Source organism: Saimiri boliviensis, chromosome 11 (assembly GCF_048565385.1).
Source record: "Saimiri boliviensis isolate mSaiBol1 chromosome 11, mSaiBol1.pri, whole genome shotgun sequence".
NCBI classification, from domain to species: domain Eukaryota; kingdom Metazoa; phylum Chordata; class Mammalia; order Primates; family Cebidae; genus Saimiri; species Saimiri boliviensis.
The window spans coordinates 64,044,357-64,062,108 of record NC_133459.1 but is presented as its reverse complement, the minus strand read 5'-3'; the positions used below and the strand labels follow the sequence as shown (position 1 = coordinate 64,062,108).

The 17,752-nt window shown below is 42.0% G+C and overlaps 1 pseudogene; it reads right to left on the bottom strand.

The window, feature by feature from the left end:
• Positions 1–2,047: 2,047 nt before the first annotated feature.
• Positions 2,048–2,561, bottom strand: LOC101027390 (small ribosomal subunit protein uS19-like; annotated as a pseudogene).
• Positions 2,562–17,752: the final 15,191 nt, after the last annotated feature.

The window sequence follows — 17,752 nt, the reverse complement described above, 5'->3', positions numbered from 1 at the left end:
CATAGTGAAACCCCATCCCTACTAAAAAGGTATAAATTCACCGGGCATGGTGGCACACGCCTGTAATCCCAGCTACTGGGGAGGCTGAAGCAGGAGAATCACTTGAACCCAGGAAGTGGTAGTTGCAGTGAGCTGAGATGGTGCCACTGCACTCCAGCCTGGTGACACCTCAAAAAAAAAAAAAAAAAAAAAAAATTAAAAAAGAAATAGCTTAGTAGAGTGCAGGTTACCAGAGAAGTTTACAGCATAGGTTCTAGAGTCAGGTTGCCTGGGTTAATAATATTGTCACTCAGCCATTTACTAGCTGTATGATCTTGGGAAGATTTCTTAATCTGTGAGCCTCAGTTACATTATCTATAAAACTAAGATGATATTATTCTCTATGTCATCTATCTATTGTGAAAAATAAGTGAGTAAAAACACACAAAATAGACAAGAATAGTGTTTAGCCTGTCATGACTGTTCAAACAGCGTGTTTATGTATTTTAAATGGAAGATGTTTTAAATGCAAGAAAGCCTGGGCATAGTAAGGAATTCTGGGAATGAGTGATATATAAGCTGAGTTTTGAAGAATGACCAGATAATTATCTTCAACAGATAAAGGGGGGAAATGATATTTCAGGAAGTGAGACCAGCAGCATCCCAAAGACCCTAAAGAGAAAGAACGCATCATTCACTGGCTGCTAATATGAATAATAACAATAACCAGAAAACTGCTAAAACATGAAAAGCACAAAGATGTAGAATCAATATTTTCCTTTTATTCCTTTATTTAGAGATAATAGCTGAATAATCTGATGGTTTCATTGCAGACTCTTTGTAAAGCCCAGATTTTAGAGCAATAAGTTCATTTTTAAAATGCCTTTAAAACCTACTTGTTTTTCTGGCTACAAATTAATTATGAACGTTTGCCCATGTCATTATTCTTCTACAACACAATTTTAATAGCTACATAGCATTCTATAATAACTTTAAAACTTAAGGATATTTCCATTTATAAATAGCATATGACTTCATATATTTTTAGCACATGTTAAATATTTTTTAAATAATATCTTAGAATTGGAATTGCTGAGTTAAGCAGTATGACCATTTTAGGGTTTTGATATATGTGGCCTGTCAAGATACCCTTCGGAAAAATCATGTATAAATAGAGAATGTTTTTATTGTCCTTTTTGGTAATGCAAGCACTTGCTAAAGGATATGCGCTCTCCAAAAGTAAGAAATTTTAGGCAGGGCACAGTGGTTCACGCCTGTAACCCCAGCACTTTGGAAAGCCAAAGCAGGTGGATCACGAGGTCAAGAGATCGAGTCCATCCTGGCCAACAGAGTAAAACCCTGTCTCTACTAAAAATAAAAAAATTAGCTGGGTGTGGTGGTGCGCACCTGTAATCCTAGCTGCTAAGGACACTGAGGCAGGAGAACCACTTGAACCTGGGAGGTGGAGGTTGCAGGGAACCAAGATCACGCCACCGCACTGCAGTTTGGTGACAGAGTGAGACTCTCTCAAAAAAAAAAAAAGAAAGAAAGAAAGAAATTTTATGGGTGAGAAATGAGTGCATACATAACATGCAATTAATTATTTGTGGGACACAACAATTCATCCCATGTCCAGAGGAAAAGATAAGACAAAAGCATGAATTCTGGAAGATTATCATGGGTTTCTGCTTGGCTCTCTGCCAGGAGGCAAGCAGAATGAAGTAGCTCTGTTCTCGGATACTTAGTCAGTTTTGTTGAGTTTCTGGTAATATACTTCTTTCATTAAAACATACTCCTCCCATTTGGTAAATTGATTTAGATCACTCCCATTCCATTCCCATTAGTGACTACAGCACTATCAGCCTTTTTCCTTCTCACTTCTCACTTTCATTGGAAGTGTGTATGAAAATGGATTTCCACCTTTGCTATTAGGTGGGTCTTAGAAGTAAATCAATTTTTTTTTTTTTTTTTTTCAGTAAAAAGCACTTTTGCAGCATAAGGTGAATATTCAGTGAAGATCATACTAGAGCTTGGTGGAATGAGGAGGTTTTTTTTTTTTTTTTTTGAGATCTGTGTGCCTTTATCAGCAGAGCCACTACTTGAGGAGGATGAAGCAGGAGGAGTGAGTGGCCCCGATGCCCGGCCGGCCGTGCTTCATGGGCTTGTAGGTGATGGAGAACTCACCCAGGTAGTGGCCGATCATCTCTGGCTTGAAAGTCTTGCCGTTTTAGACGCCCACCATGCTGCCCACCATGCTGCCCACCATGTCGGGGAGGGAACACGTCCGGCAGGTGCGCCTTCACCACTTCCGGCTTCTCCGTGGGCGTCTTCACCACTTCCGGCTTCTCCGTGGGCGGCGCCTCCTTCTCGGCCCTGCGCAGGCGCTTCAGCAGTGAGCGCTGCTTCCGCCGAAGTCCCCAGTCCTGGCCCTGCTGCTGGCGCGCACTGCACAGCTACCTCAGTTGCTCGTAGGACATGTCCAGCAGCTGGTCCAGGTCCACGCCGCGGTAGGTGAGTTTGCGGAAAGTCCGCTGCTTCTTCTGCTCTACCTCTGCCATCTTGCCAGATCCTCGGAAAAGACCGAGGAGGTTCTAATATGTGTTAGGCTTTTACTATGGACCATTCATTTGCATACATACAGCATTTAGTCTCCCGATAACTCTCTAGGTAATTATTGTTATAAAAATCACCATTTAATCAAAGATGTAATTGAAACTTAAAGAGATTAAGTGATTTAGTGATCCCGCTGCGAATAACTAGCAGACTGGGCATTCTGACCTCACTCTGCTGGTGGAAGAGTGAGGAAATGGAAACAGCGCGGATGAGAATTCCACGTAAGCTCAGCCGGGTGCAGTGGCTCATGCCTGTAATCCTAGCATTTTGGGAGGCGGAGGCCAGAGGATCACTTGAGGCCAGGAGTTTGAGATCAGCCTGACCAACATGGCATCCCATCTTTACTAATAATACAAAAATTAGCCAGGTATGGTGGTGTGTGCCCGTAGTCCCAGGTACTTGGGAGGCTGAGGCACATAAATCACTTGAACCCACGAGATGGAGGTGGCAGTGAGCCGAGATCATACCCCAGCATTCCAGCCTGGGCAACAGAGCTAGACTCCATCTCAAAAAAACTAAACAGAAAAAAAAAAAAAAAAAAAAAAAATCCACACAAGCTTATTCTAGGAGAGGTTTCAGGGAATTTCTATTTCTTCCGTTGTTCCTTGGAATAATCAAGAAGCCTGAATTGATATATTAGAACAAACACTTGGTTTAAAAAACAAAGACCAAATGGAGAAGAGGTTTGGTGCTTTGAAGAAGGCCAGGTGACAAAAGCAACAGGGGACCTGGCAGAGAGTAGGTGTTCAGGTGTTCAGTTACTATCTGTTTGTTAAATGAGACATTGCAAGGTACAGGCTGTTTTCAGATTGCTGCTTTACTCTTTACTTTCTCCATAATACCACCAGCTGGCCACTCATTGGGATGATAAATGAAATTAGAATGTGATTTGGGGGCTGGTTTCAGATCCTAGCTTCAAGGCTTCCGGCTAGAGTCCAGTGTAGAACTTCAGATCAATCTTGGCCAAGACAAATGATTTGCATTTGAAACCCAGAGCTGAACGAACTGTCTATGAGTGTGTGTGGTGGTATTTAGAGGAGGAGGGCAGTGACATTGAGATTAGGAGGATGTGTGAGGACATGTGCTTCCTGGTGCTACTCTTGAAGGTGTAGGGAGACTTCTCTGGGTTGTCTCCGCAGGCTGAAGGGATGTTTTGAGCTTTGACCTTAAAACTATCTATCCTGGCTGGGCGCGGTGGCTCACGTCTATAATCCCAGCACTTTAGGAGGCCGAGGCGGGTGGATCACAAGGTCAAGAGATCGAGACCGTCCTGGTCAAGATGGTGAAACCCCATCTCTACTAAAAATACAAAAAATTAGCTGGGCATGGTGGCACACGCCTGTAGTCGCAGCCACTCCGGAGGCTGAGGCAGGAGAATTGCTTGAACCCGGGAGGCGGAGGTTGCAGTGAGCCAAGATCACGCCATTGCACTCCAGCCTGGATAATGAGAGCGAAACTCCATCTCAAAAAAAAAAAATTATCTATCTTTCCTCTTCCCAGGACCTCAGCTTCCCTCTGAACCTAGGCTACATCCTTAAGAAGGAAATGGAAGTTGAAAACAGTCTTCCAAGAGGCAGGGTTTCACCATGTTGGCCAGGCTGGTCTCCAACTCCCGATCTCAGGTCATCTGCCAGCCTCAGCCTCCCAAAGTACTGGGATTACAGGCATGAGCCACTGTGCCTGGCCCTTTTGACAAGTTTGGTGCTCTAAAAAACCACAGGATGGGAATCACAGGCAAATAATTCATCATCATAGGTGTCAAAATCTTAGAAGCCAATGAAATTTACTCAAGTGATTGTGGAAGGGCACTACACAAGTAGACTCTCCCTATCTAAAAATAAAATATTGCAACAGGAGACAGAACTTTAGAGGGCATGCAAAGCAAATACTTTCTGTGTATCGATGCCAGTGTCACAGAGGTTGTAAGCTCAAATACCTTTGTTCTGGGCCCTAAGGTTAATGTAGGAAGATGTAAAACACCTGTCTCTGACAGTTGTAAACCATTGTCTTACAACTGAGTGTGGCGTATGTGTGACACATGGAGTGTATGTGCCTGATGTTCAAACGGAAGAAAAAAATGAATGAACATTTTCTTTCTCTAAATTTTTCACTGAAAGAATTAGGAAATGGGGATAGTCTTCTCAAGGACTCCTATACATATTCAGAAAACGTATTTTAGCTCAATGGAAAGACTCAAGATTCGGGAGACTGAAGTGGCAAATCTCTTGAGCACAGGAGTTGAAGTCTAACCTGTGCAGTGTGGTGAAACCCTGTCTCTACTAAAAATACAAAAAATTACCCATGCCTATAGTTCCATCTACTCAGGAGACTGAGGTAGGAGAATCACCTAAGCACAGGAATTCAAGGCTGCAGGGAGCCAAGATTGCACCACTGCACTCCAGCCTAAGTGACAGAGCAAGATCCTGTCTCAAAAAAATAAAAAACAAAAAGACTAAAGAATTCCTCATGCAAAATACAACTTAAACAACTTATTTACTTTCAGAGTTCAGATTAGACACTGAACTACAGCAGGGACCATTGAGAAGGGTTGTGTAATTATAGAATTGAGCATTCTACATGTTTTTCATTTGATGAGTACCTAAGTCATTAGTGAGCAAAGTGGCAGAAAGTGTCATGCCAATGTCTTCAACATTTTCATTCAATTAAAATTGTTTTTTGCTATTGTTTAAATTCTGTATTATGGAATTTGTGAAACACAAAAGCAGAGAAAATAATATAATCAGATCTCAGGTGCACAACAACTAATTTCAATTAATGTCAACATTTTGCTATTATTTTTATTTCATCAGTACTTACCTCCCCACATCAACCTACACACAAAAAATTGTTTTATTTTGCTAGACTATATTAAAGCAAACCCCAGAAATAGAATTATTTCAATATAAGTACCTGACTAGATATGGCTGACAGAGCCTTTGACTTTATCATAACCTAACATTGTTATAATACCCAACAATTTTTTTTTTCAATTTCCTGACATCATGTGATTCCCAGCCTATGACTGATTTTCCCTGGTAATGTATTTATAATCGAAGGTCCACATACTGAATTTTATCAATATGATTCTTAAGTCTCTCTTAACATACAGTAGTTCTCCCCCTTTCTTTGCTTTCATGTCATTTTTCTGCTGAAGAAAACAAATCATTCGTCTTGTAGAATTTCTCACATTCTGTATGTGGCTGTTACATCATCATGTTGGCATTAACCTCTTCTATGCTTTGCAATTTTTGGTACCCAAGGTGAAATTCAGAGCAGAGGTCAGCAAACTGTAGCCAGGGTGCCAGGTGCCTATTTTTGCACATAACATTTCTTTGGAACACAGCCATGCTCATTTCTTTATGTGTTGACTATGGCTACTTTCAGGCTACTACAGCAGTTAAATAGTTGTGACAGAAACCGTATGACCTCTAATGCTGACAGTATTTATCTTATGGCCCTTCAAGAACAAGTTTGCCAACTCTGATCTAGAGGCTTGAATAAACTCAATGGCTTCGATGAGTTCCAGACAAATTCTTTCATCCCCACATTGTGTAGCAGCAATATCAGCACCACACAGGAATTAGGGTTCAATATGTCAACAAGCTCAGCCACTTCTTTATGTGCTTGATGGGTTATGCACATGAAGAGCCCCAAGTGGCCAGGTGACAGTCATGGCTTCCAACTTTCAACACCGTGCACAGGCATGCCCTGGAAGAGGCATTCTCACTCCTAGGAGAAAGAGGACCTCTACCCAGCAGAACTTAAAGTTGTGAGGACAACCTTAAGCATCCCACTATGGAAAGTGTAAATTCCCCAGCTGAGTCACTGAAAGTAAAGAGGTCACATTTACTTCCATCTCTTGTTTCCTGGATCCATATATTCTAGCTATTGAGAGCATACCATCATATATTAGCCACTGATTTGTTTAACACATGCTGGACATCCCCAGATGGTGCTATCCCAGAGCAGTTGATTTAGTCCAGCCTTCCCAAGCTCATTCCAGTGCTGTGTGGGCACCCGCTTCTGAGTACTAAATAGTGTAATCAATAAATCCTGTGGTCATGTGACCATTCTTGCACTTCCTTTTCAGCAGTGTGGTCTCTTAGTCTAAGAGAATGTTGTATTAGATATCATACAGCAGGTTATGACTTCCACAAGCTGTCAGAACATGTTGTTGGCACAGATACTGCACACAGCAAAGTCACACCACTCTTGCAGTAGGTATGAACTCCTGTGAAGACAAATTACTCACCACTCCACGTTAGAAAGTGGCCAACATCAACACTCCACCCTGTGGCTAAGTGGTCCAGATTGGTAAATTCTGTAAATAGAATTTGAAGGACTGGCTATATAGTTTGAGAGGCCCTGTGCAAAATGAAAAGAGGGGTGTGTGTGTGTGTGTGTGTGTGTGTGTGTGTATAACAACACGCACCCCCAAACACACACACACCTTTTCATTTTGCACAGAGCCTCTCAAACCATATAGCAATGAAAAGGTGGAGAGGGTTGTTTTACACACACACACACACACACACACACACACCTTTTCACTTTGCACAGGGCCTCTCAAACTGTACAGCCAGCCCTGTTACTCGTCTCCCTCAGAACTGGAAATAGGTCAGCCCTAGAAAGAAAAAAATCCATGCAGTTGGTCCCAAGAGTTTCTATTCCTGCTGTGGTCAGATGTTCATGGACCCATTGGTCAAGCACTGACATGGCTGAGGATTGAAGCTGACTTGACATCTACAGGATGAGTCATTTCATCTACCTGCTAATTGAGAGGCCCCTCAGGTAGATATTAGTACTGTGGATGGAAACCCAGTTATACCTTTGTGTCAGTATAAGCTCTCTAACACGCAAACTCATCTTTCTTTCCTGGGGAACTTAGCTACCAGGTGATATATCAGCTAAGACTGTCAATTCATCAAAGAGACTTTAATGACCTCAAAACTCGAAAAGGAAGAGGTGAAATATGCTCCTTTTGTTCCCAAGAAACTCAATGACTTCTACTGACTTCTTCTCTGGAGATAAGTCATGTGCTTTCTAAGAGCCAGCCATGGCCATGTTTCAAAAAAAAAAAAAAAAGAAAAAAAAAAAAAAACCCTATTATGCCTTCCCTCAAGGCAAGGGGTTCAAGCTTGACTGACATATGCATAAGTGAAAAAGAAAAGTGACTGCTCCCAGAGCAGTATCTGCTCCTAAGGGTGCCTTCCATCTATATCCCTGGAGAAATTCAAACTGGAAGCCTTTAAATGGCATATTTTCTTGCATAAAATAAAGAGCCCTCAGCTAGAAGTATCCCACTACAAGATCACAAAGGTATGATAAGCCATGCTATAGAGCAGGCGTCCCCAGACTTTTTACACAGGGGGCCAGTTCACTGTCCCTCAGACGTTGGAGGGCCGCCACATACTGTGCTCCTCTCACTGACCACCAATGAAAGAGGTGCCCCTTCCTGAAGTGCCACAGGGGCCGGATAAATGGCCTCAGGGGGCTGCATGCGGCCCGCGGGCCATAGTTTGGGGACGCCTGCTATAGAGTTTGTATTTTATTTCAAGAGGAGAATCAGAACGGAACAGTTTTAAGTAGAGGAGAGACTTTGATTAGATTTTTATTTGGGGGAAAAAGTATTCTAACTGCTGTGTGGAAGTTGATTTTTAGAACAGCATTATTGCAAGCTGAGATATCTATGAGGAAGTTCTTGGAAGTTATAGTAGGCCAGGCTAGAGTTGTGACAGTAATGATAGAAATAAGTAAATTGAGTGAAGAGATTGAATCTAGTAGGCTTATTTGTGTATGGGACATGAGGGAGAAGCAGGGGTCAAAACAGACACCCAGCTTTTCATCTTGGACAAGGATGAAAAGTTAGTCACTTATACTAGGAACACAGAGGGAGAAAACGGTTGGTGGGAAAAAACATGATTATCAACTGTTCGGGACTCCTTGAGTTTGATGCAGATCTGGTTTGAAACCAGGTCTCCCTCCATCACAGTCCAGTCCAGGCAGTCTGATGCAATACAGGGAGCATTCACATGGAGATGTCCAGAGGGCAGCCAGGTGAATGGGCCTGGGACTGAGAAGAATGGTCTGGCTGAGACATAAGTCTGTGCATCATCAAAAATTAGATAATAACTAAAGCTATGGAAATGGAGGAGCTATTCCAGGGAAATTATATAGATTGAAGAAATAAAAGGTCATGTATCCAGCCCTAGGAAACACCAGAAATAAAAGGTCATGTATTCAGCCCTAGGAAACACCAGAATAAACACAACTCTCCATAGGAGTCTAAGAAACAGTAGCCAGAGAGCTAGAGAAACCATGAGAGTCTTAGGTTACAGCAGCCAAAATCACACGACATTTAAAGGAAGAAAGCATCGTCAACAGAGTCAAATGCTGCCAAATGAAGAAATCAGGACTGCCGCAAGGAGCCACTTTTCAGTTTAAATGCCTTCAAAGACTTGCCTTTCCTTATTGAGCAATATTCACTGCATGCTATCAAGGTCAGGGTCCACTCAGGGAGACTGAGCACACTAACTTTTTTAGAGAGAAGGCATTTGGTGCCAGGAGTGGGTCACAGGAGTGGCTGGAAGAACAAGAGGGCCACTGCAATGGCCTAGGGAACAAGAACTGCAGGAAGCAACTGCAACTCCTGAGAGTGAGGAATCTAAAGGGGAAAGATGGTGTTTCCAGAATGAACAGCTGGGGAGAAGTTCTGGGGGCCTGGAGTTCAGACTTCTTGGAGAAAGCTCTGGTAAGCTGGTGCTCAGATCCCTGAGGAAGAAGAATCCAGCCAGGGCTTGGATTATGAAGGGATTTTAAGGCCAATCTGGTGAAGTACCATAGCATGGCCTGTTCGCTGACTGCCAAAGGAGGGCGACCCAGCTGCTGCTGGCAACCTGGGGACATGGAAAGGCTGGAGCCAACTGTCTGTGCTTCTAAAGAAAGAAGGACAGGAACAGAAAAGCAGGAAGTCCATTTTCCCCTTCTCTCACTTCTCAGCCACTTTCTGGTGCCTCCCATTGGCAAAACCTAAGGAAAGCAGCTGGCAAAGGAGTTTAGGAAATGCAGTTTGCAAAGTCCCCGGCCCAGTCGCTGAGAGATAACAGATTTTTAAGTACCAGCATGTAAGACCCTGTACAATCTGCCCCCATAAAACAAAGTAGCTTGAGCCATGAAATTCAGCGTTGCCATCCACCAGACGTAAAAACACGAGCAAGTAACATGCATCTAAACTGCTACTTCCTCTCTTGTAAAACAAGAATTTAATAGTACATGTCTTCTATTGCACAACGTACTCAATCCTGAAAAATCTCACAGTCAACAAAATTACACTAAAAATAAAGGACTAAAGGGGAAAAACGAAATTGGGCATATCTCTCAAAAGCTGTAAACCTTTGCAACCAGAAAGAAACAATAGCTGGACTCTCTGGAGATAATTTGGACGATCTAGACAGGATGCTCAGCACAGTTGAAGGCTGCTTCAAGGGATATAGGAAACGCTCAGAGTTGTAGAGTGGAGATGGCATCATGTGGGCACTAAGAAAATGCAGCCAGAAGTGGAGATCTGAACCAGAGGGGCTGTAGTAAATGTAGACAGAAGGGGACGGGTACCTGCCAAGAGCCAGGAGCTTGTGTAAGGTTGAGTTCTCTAGAGAGGGAGCCCCATGGCAGACTCTCATTTTTAATTTTCTTAAAATAGAGCAGTAAGGGCCTGAGACTAAGCCACGGTAGAGCTGAGGGCTTTCTTATTTCCTGCTGAACATTCTGATTTTACTCCTGCTCTTCTAATTCCCCTAGCTACACAGAGGGGGAGGGAGAGCAGGGACGGGGAGGAGACTGTACCTGAACTAACTCAACTTCATTATACTGAAATCATTCCCTTATTTTCCAATCAAGTATGAGCTAACTGTTGTTACAGAAACATACATTGTGGCAGAACGAACCATACCCATATTCCAGTGTTTCCTGAGAAGTAAATAGGAAAACTCATGAGAAGTGCTGAGCAGAATCCAAGGCCCCAGGAGGAAGTCCGTATCTGTGCTGTTGTTCTTATGCCCCCTCCATCTTCCTAAGCTGCTTTCTCACATGCAGCCTGAACTGTGAAGTAGCACCTGCCATGTATTCTTGCAGTTTCATGCATCCGCATGGTTGCCTCTGCCTAAAATGTCTACCAGTCTCCTAGCCTTGATGTCTACCCCCAAGGTGTCTGGTTAATTCCTATTCCTTCTCTGCCTTTGCCTACAGAAGCCTCTGATACTCTCTGTCCTAGACTGCTAGAGAGCCCCGGCCATCCCTCTAGAGCACTTATACCGCTGCTGACTTTGTCTCCAACAGGAGGCGGGGCTACTGGAGCCCAAGCACTCTCGTGTCTATAGCTTCAGTGTCAATTACAGTGCCTGGAACCGTCAGGGGTTGGCTGTTAACAAGGTTATCTCACAGGGAATAGTCAATGATAACCTGGGATTAGACTGCAGAAGGGTTTATACACCTACTTTTAGAATTGAAGTATTATTTGGCCAATACTGGGTAACTTGCAAATGTGTTTAGAAAGGCAATCGAAACTGTCCCTCAGACAAATGAATGCAGCATCTCTAGGTCAGTTGGACTGGATGAGGGCAGACTGAGGGTGTGAAACCTCAGGAGGCTCATGCTATGGGAAGAGCAGAGGTGATGGGAGTAAGGCAGGGAGCCCATAGAGGGAAGGAGGGGAGCAGGGAGAGCCTGAGATGGAAGCTTCAGAACTTGGCAATTGCTGAGATCAGGAGAAGACTCCACGGCAACTCTTCACATTTTATGCTTAGGATTCTGGAAGGATATTGGCCCTCTTTCAAAAGGGGAAAAGGGGAAGCAAAAGCTTATTGGGATGATTTTGCTCATCTGGTGTTTCACTTGCAAAGATGGAGACCCAAGTTTTAGCCCCTCTCAGCCCAAGTTAAGCTATTGGTTAGTAAGTCTTTCTTTTTCTTTTTTTTTCTTCTTCTTCTTCTTTTTTTTTTTTGTTGTTGTTGTTGTTGGTATTACAGGCATGCACCACCACACTCGGCTAATTTTGAATTTTGAGTAGAGACAGGGTTTCACCATGTTGATCAGGCTAGTCTCGAACTCCTGACCTTAGGTGATCTGCCCGCCTGTGCCTCCCACAGTGCTGGGATTACAGGCGTGAGCCACCACTTTGTTTTTGTTTGTTTTAGATGGAGTCTTGCTTGGTCACTCAGGTTGGAGTGCAGTACTGCCAGCTCGGCTCACTGCAATCTTCACCTCCTGGGTTGAAGCATTTCTCCTGGCTCAGCCTCCTAAGTAGCTGGGATTGTAGGTGTGTGCCACCATGCCTGGCTAATTTTTGTATTTTTACTACAGAAGAGGTTTCCCCATGATGGCCAGGCTGGTCTCAAATGCCTGGCCTCAAGTGATCTGCCCACCTCAGCCTCCCAAAACTCTAGAATTACAGGAGTGAGCCACCACTCCCGGACTGTTAATAGGATTTAAATGTCAATGTGCACAATCTTTCCAGTGGGTGTTAAACAAACAAACAAAAAAAGCACCTCTGTGGTCCTCCTTCTCTCCCTTGCCTTAATACTGAACAAACAATGTCAGTTTCTAGCCACTTGCTTGTGAAAATCTTGTGTGGTGGTAGTAAGATAGGGGGGGACTGGGACAGAAGTCGTGGCCAGGGATGAAGGGTGAAGCAGGACTGAGGACGAAAAGGGACAAAAGCCAGTGCCAGATTGCTGGACTCCAGCACCAGCCGCATATCATCTCAGCCAAGCAAGTGAAGTGAGTGATAGCAGCAGAGAAGCCAAATAGCTCTGTCCTCTTATCTTCAAACTGCTGGGGTGAGCAACCTGCAAGAATAAAACAGACCTGACCTTTCTTTTCTGTTTTCCCATCTCCCACCTTGGAGATCCTGGTCCATTCTGATTACAACCAAAAGTCCCAGGTATACACAACCAGAGTCTGATTAAGAGACATTCTTTCTTTTTTAAGTTAAAAGATACTAAGTAATCAATATTCACTATTTCAAAAAAAAAAACCTATAAAATGGAGATAAGGAAAAGCAATAACTTTATCACCTTCAGATAACTACCATTGGTATTTGGTCTTTTATCACAAATGTTATATTCTCTATATTCTTTGTATATATATGAATATATGCACACATACATTATTTCTAAAGTTTTTTTCTAAGATTTAGGATGGAAAAATAACCAGACTTCTAAAGTCATTTGTGGATGGTTTCCAATCCTACTGCACAATTTGTTGTCTGGATGCTCTGCTGACCTCAGCAACACTTATTTAAAGTCCCAGCATAATGAGGTCAGCCGCCACCTGCCTGCTGTGTCTGCAGACTCTATAATTGTGTATCTACTCCCAAATTAGGGGGCTCTCTCTTGCTTGAGTCCATGGGCAGATTTTTTTTTTTTTTTTTTTTTTTTAGCCAAAGGAGTCGTGAATTGCAAGTGAGAAGACCCAATCCTTGGGACTATTCTAGCTCCTAATTGTCCTTCAACTTCAGGGACTGTAGGAGCCAAGCAAGTCCTGAGGGGCCTCTGGTGAAGGAAGGGGGAGAGAAAAGAGCTTTCATTTGGAAAATGTCTACTGTTCATCAGTCAGGGAATGCGGGGCCCTCCCTATGAGCCATCCATCTACTTTATTACCTAAGCAGGGTAGAGGCCTCTGACCTCATCCTGTTTGAAGGCTGGAGCTTCAGACTTTAGGGCACAGGTCTTTTACGCATAACTTTTCAGACAATGAAAGAATAGAGATAAGCCAAGAATGTCAACACAGGCTCATTCAGGACAATTGCAGATGGCACTGTAGTCACTCTGCAGGGCTGCACTGGCAAAGATCCCAGAGCACTGCCCCTGAGCCCGAAGCTTCCGTCTGCCTTCTCTGGGATGACCAGCAGGTGGCAGCAGAGCACAAGGCAAAGCAGAAGGATGGTCATAGGGAGCTCTGGAAAGACGAGATTGAAAGCACTATACTTTTGAAAATATGATAGATAACGTTTTCTTCACTTCACAAGTAACTTAATGAGTCCTACGCTGATTGGCTTCCTCATGATTGTTTCCTGAACTCTTGGAGATTTGGAGCTTAGAAGTCTTCTGTCCTCACCCCCTGGCCATGCCAATTTTTACAGCATGAAAAGTTCTCATCTCCAAGTTAAGAAGTAACCTTTATAGGAGAAGCACACTGTTTGATAAGCCTGTTTTGATATTTACATGCCTTTAGGCCTAGACTCCTATTCTGCCTCTTTTACATACTAGTTCTGAGTTATTTGAAAAGTTATTAAGTCCCCCATTTTCTCACTGGAAATTTTAAGCATCATCAGGATTTAAATGAGGATGTGGGTTTACATGACCAGCACAACACTTGCCATATGGAAATTCCTCAGCACATGTCAGTTATCTCACCCCTTCTAGGAGAAGTGGGGCAAATTAAGAGAACCTATTATGGGGAGCGCTGTCATTACAAATAGTTACGAAGAGGTAGAGAAAATGATTCTCAAGCCAGAATTTTGAAATACAAGCAAAGTAAACATTTCATTTTCCTAAACATTTCACTCAAATCAGCTTTGTTCAATTATGTGCAACAGAAGTTTACCAAAGCTCTGCCATGTCCAAGGCATAATTACAGACACTGGAGGTCCACATGTAAGTAAGACACTGCTTGGTGCAGCTCTCTGGAAATGGACAGTACAGGTGTAGCAGGAAAGCAACAGAAGTATTAAAATAAATATAATGTGCCCAGAGAGCCCCACTCTCAAGACCCAGGCACTGGCTCTAAATGACTAAGACTGAGGCTGATTCAAGACAGCAGAGAATGTCCACCATGAACTCAGGATCCAGTAACGAATAAGAGCAGTCTACCACTGAAAGAAAAGCAAATGAATGGAGAGTCCCTGTGTGCGGATCAGCCCTGAAGGAATGGCTGAAGGTCCAGGGAGGAGCCAAAACACAGAAAACCCCAGCAAGGCTAGAGCATCGCAGGATTCCATCTAGCCTTCCTACCTTTCATTTTCGTAACTTCATTCTTCCACTCTGAGAAACCTAGTTTTGATTGTTTACAATTTATTTATTTGCTCAACACTGACATCCAAATTAATTAGTTTCAAAACTTTTTTTTTTTTTTTTTTTTTTTAAACAGAGTCTTATTCTGTTGCCAAGGCTGGAGTGCAGTGGCACAATCTTGGCTTACTGCTTCCTCCACCTCCTGCGGTCAAGCTATTCTCCTGCCTCAGCCTCCCGAGTAGCTGGGATTACAGGTGCCCACAACTACCCCCAGCTAATTTTCTGTATTTTTCATAGAGACAGGGTTTCACCCTGTTGGCCAGGCTGGTCTCGAACTCGTTATTGCCCGCCTTGGCCTCCCAAAGTGCTGGGATTACAGGCATGAGCCACTGTCCTCGGCCAGTTTTAAAACTTCTAATCCATACTCCCATGAGAAACAAATTTATCAAGTAGATATTATTCATCTGCAGAAAAAGAATGAACACCTGTCATCTGCAATAACAGGGATGGAAAGGGAAGTCATTACATTAAGTGAAATAAGCCAGGCACAGAAAGACAAACTTCACATGTTCTCATTTATTTAGGGGAGCTAATAATTGAAGCCATTGAACTCATGGAGAGAGAGAATAGAATAATGGTTACCAGAGGCTGGGAAGGGCAGTGGAGGAGGAAAAGAAGTGGGATGGGGGGCGTTAATGGATACAAAAATGTTTGGAAAGAGCGAATAAGACCTATTTGATAGCACAACAGGGTGACTACAGGCAACAATAATTTATTGTACATTTTAAAATAAATAAAGGGGTATACGTGGATTGTTTACAACAAAAAGGATAAATGCTTAAGGTAATGGATACCCTATTTACCCTGATGTGACTATTACACATTGTATGCCTGTAGCAAAATATCCTATATACCCCATAAATATATACACCTACTTTGTAGTCGGAAAAATTAAAAATTAAAAAAAAATTTCTCAAGTATAGTGTTTATATACGGTACAGTTCTTTTGTCTTGAGTCTTACAGCAACCATTCAGTTTAAACCCTGACTTCCCTACCTCCCTCCGTATGGGTTATGGGATTCATTTATAATACATTCTGAGCCACTTGTCACAGTTGGCTTTCCATATTATTCCCATACCCTGGCTGAGATTTTTAAGTAAAATTCATTTTTATGGTGTACAGTTTTATGGGTTTTGACACATGCATAGCATCACAGTGCTACAGAGAACATTTCCATCACACATCCACCTCCCCCTAAATTCCCCATGCTTCCTTTCTGTACAAAATCCCTTCCCCTCCCCGCCATCCCCCAGACCCCATTCCCGCTGATGTGTTTTTCTCCCTACAGGTCTGCCTGTGGAATCAAACAACACATAATCTTTAGGTTTGGCTTCTTTCATGTAACAAAATAGTTTTAAGATTTATCCATGTTTTTGGGGAATCAATAGCTTGTCCCTTGATATTACTGGGTTATATTCTGTTATATATATGTACCACAGTTTGTTTATTCATTCGTCAGCTGGAAGATATCTGGGTTATTTCCACATTTTAACAATTATAATTTCCAATTATAAAGTGGCTATGAAGATGTGTGTACATATTTTTATGTGACCATAAATTTTTAACTCCCTTAGGTAGGTACCTACGAATGAAATTGTTGGACCATTTGATGGTCCACTCTGTGTGTTCAACTTTATAAGAAACTGCCAAAGTGTTTTATAAAGTAGCCAGATCCTTTTTCATTGTGACCAGCAATGTTGTAGAGTTCCAGTGGTTCCATAACCTCTCCAGCACATGAAATTCACAGATTATTCTAAACTGTAAACAGTCTTATAGATGCATATTGGCATCTTATTTTATTTTCCCTAATTTTTAGTAATTCTAAGCCCCTTTTCATATGTGTATTTTCCATCCAAAAAACCTTCTTAGGTGAAGGTTCAGACATTCTGCTCATTTCCTAAAATTAGGCTATTTTCCTGTTGTTGAGTTTTGAATCTTCGCTATATTCTGGATGCAGTCTTTAGTCAGAAATATGATTAGCAAATATTTTCTCCCAGCCTATGCCTTGTGTTTTTCAAATCTTTAACAGTGTCTTTCTCAGAGCAAAATGTTACATATTAATATAAAGTCCAGTTTATCAAATTTTTTTCTTTTGACTAAGCTTTTGGCATCATGTCTACAAATTCTTTGCCTAATCCAACATCGTGCAAGTTTTCTCTTGGGGAATCTATTATAGAAGTGTTATGGTTTTAGATTTTGCATTTAGTCTATGAATCATTTTTGATTCATGTTTTTACACCGTGTAAGGTGCAGCCTAAGATTCTTTTTTGTTTTCACATGAATGCCAATTGTTCCAGCACCACTTGCTGGAAAAACTACCCCTCACTACTGCAGTGCTTTGATGTTTTTGTCAAAAATTAGACCACTGTGTTTAGTTGAGTTTATCTCTGGGCTTTTACTTTTATTCCATTGAAAAGTGATTGTATGCTTTCACCATTATTACAATGTCTTGATTACAGTAGCTTTAGAGTAAACCTGAAATCACGTAGTGTGAGTCCTCCAACTTGATCTTTCTTTTCAAGATTGTGCTGGCTGTTTTAGTTCCTGTGGCATTTCATATAAATTTTAGAATTAGCTTGTCAATATCTATGAAAAAGTCTAATGGGATTTTGATTGGGATTGTGTTGAATTTATAGATCAATTTGGGGAGAATCGACATCTTAACGAAACTGAGTCTTCTACTCTATTGACACAGCTTGTCTTTCCATTTGCTAAGGTCTTCTTGAATTTTCCTCACCAGCAATTGGTAGTTTTTAGCATACGCACCCTATGTATACTTTATTAGACTTATACTGAAGTATAGTTTTAGTGACATTCTAAACGATGTTTTTTAAAAAAAATTCTAATTTCATTGCTCATTGCTAGCATATACAAATACAATTTATCTTTATATGTTAACTTTGTATCCTGCAGGCTTGCTAAGTTTATGTATTAGTTCTAGGAGGTTTCTCGTAGAATCATTGGCATTTTCTGCATATATAATGTCCCATCATCCAATACAAGGAGATATATTTCTTCTTTTGGTCTTATCTATATGCTTTTACCTTTTTCCCTTCTTTTTCCCCTCCTCCTCCTCCTTCTTCTTCTTTCT